This window comes from Rousettus aegyptiacus, unplaced genomic scaffold (assembly GCF_014176215.1).
Source record: "Rousettus aegyptiacus isolate mRouAeg1 unplaced genomic scaffold, mRouAeg1.p scaffold_m13_p_7, whole genome shotgun sequence".
Lineage (NCBI taxonomy): Eukaryota > Metazoa > Chordata > Mammalia > Chiroptera > Pteropodidae > Rousettus > Rousettus aegyptiacus.
This window is the reverse complement of record NW_023416310.1, coordinates 110032807-110036406: the sequence shown is the minus strand read 5'-3', so window position 1 is coordinate 110036406 and position 3600 is coordinate 110032807. Positions and strand designations below refer to the sequence as shown.

At 43.2% G+C, this 3600-nt stretch overlaps 1 pseudogene; it reads left to right on the top strand.

The window, feature by feature from the left end:
• Positions 1-1126: 1126 nt before the first annotated feature.
• LOC107505694 lies at positions 1127-2359 on the top strand (annotated as a pseudogene).
• Positions 2360-3600: the final 1241 nt, after the last annotated feature.

Sequence of the window (3600 nt, the reverse complement as noted above, 5' to 3'; positions counted from 1 at the left end):
GTTCTGTTTCTACTAGTGCTTCCTCTATCTACTGTGGTCTTTCTCCACTATTATGTTTTTAATACCTAATATTTTCACTTATTTAAAAATATTTTTGTTCTTGTTTCCTGTTCCACAGATAGTATCTTATTTCATTAAGCATACTCTTTGTGTTTAAAGGCTTTGTGTGTCCCCTCTAACACTTCTGCTTCAGATGATGTCTGTTGCCCATCTCGCTCTCTCTCTCTGGTCTATGCTGCTATCTTTCTTTAGAGATGACTATACTCCTTGACTGTCTAGTTATTCAGAGGGCATCTGGCACTAAGCTGACAGTTTGTGTTAGGGCAGGACTGGCTCACGTATTGTGCGAGCCTGGCGATGAAGGAGTATGGACTCAAGAAGGAACTCCAGGGTCCCACAGAGCCACCACTCCCGAATGTTTGTTTTCTACCACCCACCAAGCACCTCCTCAGTTAGGATTCTCCCTTCACATACTTATTTTTAAAGGTAACATCAAGAAGAAGCAGTTACCATAGGTTATATTCCTCTAACCCTGGGGACCAGAGGGGAAGGGTAGGGGAGTGATACCCTGTGACCCTTGTTGAGTGTGCACGTTTGTTCATCAATGTTTCTTCTAGCAATGAGGTTTTATTGTGGTAGAATATACAAAATGGAATATTGATCATTTCTGTCATTTTTAGATGTAGAATTCAGTGGCATTAAGACAGTCACAGTGTTGCGTCGCCCTCATTACTATACCACAGACTTTTACATCATGCCCAACATAAACTCTCTGCTTGTTAATACTAACTCACCCTCTTCCCTCCCCCAGCTCCTGGTGATCTTTATCTCACTTTCTGCTTCTGTGAGTTTGTCTACTCTAGGTACCTGATGTAAGGGGAACCACATAGTGTTTGTCCTTCCTTGTCTGGTGTATTTCACTATGCATAATGCTCTCAAGTTCCATGCATGTTGTAGTATATATCAAAGTTTATCTTATTGTGACTGTGTGCAAAATATACATATATCAAATGATTATGTTGTATACCTTAAAATAATACATTGTTTTGTGTCAGTTATATTTCAATAAAACTGGAAAGGCAGCAGTACACTGAGTCTTGGACACTTGCCTTCCTCCTCAAACAACATGAGCTTCAGCACTGGCTCCAGCTTCTCCAGTTGCTGGATTCTGGGCTCTGTGCAGTCACCTAGGCATTGGGTCTGGCCAGCCAACAGTGCAGACAGTGTGTAGGCAGGCGTGAGAGGCTCGGCTCCCAGATCTTTGTGTCATACGCCACCAGTGTCTGGGGTGGCTACGGGTCCAGAGTCTTGGCTACAGTGATGGCCCCTGGTCTATGCACATAGGCAAGATCTGACCAAGGAGGAGACTGTACTGTGCCTGAAAGACTGCCTGCCACACCTGGAGAGGGTGAGGAGGCTGGAGGTGCATGATTGCAGACTGGAGAACAAAATCTGGGAACACCTGGAGAAGAGGAGACCCCATGTCAGAGACTGGGGACATTATGTCAAGACCTTCAAAGACCTGATGGCTCAGAACTTGGCAAGTTCTTAGTTGATGTTCTCATCGTCTTGCAGATTGACAGTGTCCATCTTGCTGCTGATGACTTCAGAATCAAGTGTGAGACAGAGCTGGCCATATGTCAGTCTGTGCAGAGTGGCTTCAGTGAGTTCTAAAAGGTCATTGATGACACCTGTATCACTCATGTGCCTCTGGAGGTGGAGATCTTGGCTCTCAAGGAGGACCTGCTCTTCTTGAAGAACCATGAGTAGAAAGTAAATGGCCTATTGGAAGAGACTGCATTTCTGAGTTGACTATGGAGATGGATGCCCTCTACTTCAGAATCTCAGCAAGATCATGGCACACATTTAGCCCCAGTATGAGGACCTGGCTCAGAAGAACCGAGAGAAACTAGATGAATACTTGTCCCAGCAGATTGAGAAGAGCAGCACAGGGAGCCATGTCACAGCTACTGAGATGACACTCAATGGACTGAGACATACAGTCCAGTTCTTGGAGTTCAACCTGGACCTGTGGAAAAATCTGAAGGCCAGCTTGGAGGTGGAGGCATGCTATGTCATGCAGGTGTGACAGTTCCGCAGAATCCTTCGCACTTTGTATCAGAGCTGGCCTAGACCCAGACAGAGAGGGAATGCCAGACCCAGAAGTATGAGACCAGCTGAACATTAAGTTCAAGCTGGATGCTGAGGTTCCCACCTATTGCCATCTGTGGGAACAAGGGGAGGACTTCCTTTTTGGTGACACCCTGGACTGCACTCCATGCAGTCTATCTAGATGACCACCACCTGCAGGATTGTGGATAGCAAAATGTCATCTGAGCTCAATGACAAGGAGTTCTGAAGCATTAAGACAGCAAAACTGATACCCTTTGTAGGGCAGGACAACAATAAAAAGATCAAAGAACATAGAATATCAAAAAAATCTCAAAAACATTATATTTGTTTTCATGATGGAATAGTAGTTTTAAATTAACTTTAATTGACTTTCATCTCTGTTGTGTTTTACACTACCCCTACAGCCATGACCAGCCATGACCAGCCACAGCCATGACCAGTCATGGCCCAGGTGGGTCCCACCAGTGGTTACTAATGTTGATTCTCATAAGTTCTCAGGAAGAAGTCAAGTCCTAAGGAAAAGGCAAAGTTTGTGGTGTCGTCCTGGGGTGCTGGCGTAGAAAGCCCTCCTCTGACCTTCCCTCTTAGAGCAACTTCTGGCTTACTTTTGTTTTTGTACTTTTAAAGCATCCTCAGGCATTAATTTGCAGGGGTCTATTTCTGGAATTCATGTTTCCTTCCTCCTTCTATAAGTCTACAGCCTCTGTTGCTTTGTCAGTTTATTAGGAAATAGGGCCGTTCTGGCCTCTGGATTTTAAAAAAATATTTAAAATTCAAATTTTATTTACTTATTTTTTTTCCGTTTCACTGAGATATAATTGTCAGATAAAAATTTCTAAATTTAAAATATACAGCATAATGACTTGGCTTAAATCTATTGCAAAATGATTAATGTGATAAATGTAATGTCCATCATCTCATAAAGATACAAGAAACAATGAAAATCAAGAGTTTCTTTTTCTTGCCATGAGAACTTTTAGAATCTACTCTCTCAGCAACTCTCAAGTATACCAAATGGCAATGTCAACTAGTCATCCTGTTGCACATTACATCCTCAGTGGATTTTGAATTATGGTTTGGAAAACCTCCCTTTTGCCTGGTGGACACTTTAAAAAAACAGCATAGAAAGGTATTATCTTACAGTCCTATAAGTCACCAGGCTAATATCAATGGTCAGCAGGGTTGCATCCCTTTTTGTCCACTGTAGGGCAGAATCCATTTCCTTGCTCAATCAGGTGTCAGAATTCAGTTCCATGGATTGCAGGACTGAATCCCCAGCCTCCTTGCTTGCAGATAGCTGAGGCTGCCCTTACCTCCTGGAGGCCTCTCACTAGTCCCTGCCCCCAACACGGCATCCAGCTTCTCAGAACCAGCAATGCAAGATTTTGAGTACACAATAGTAGCACAAATAGAAATTAGGAAGAACTGAAAAAGTCATTACTTTACCTGCCCTTATAATCTAATAGG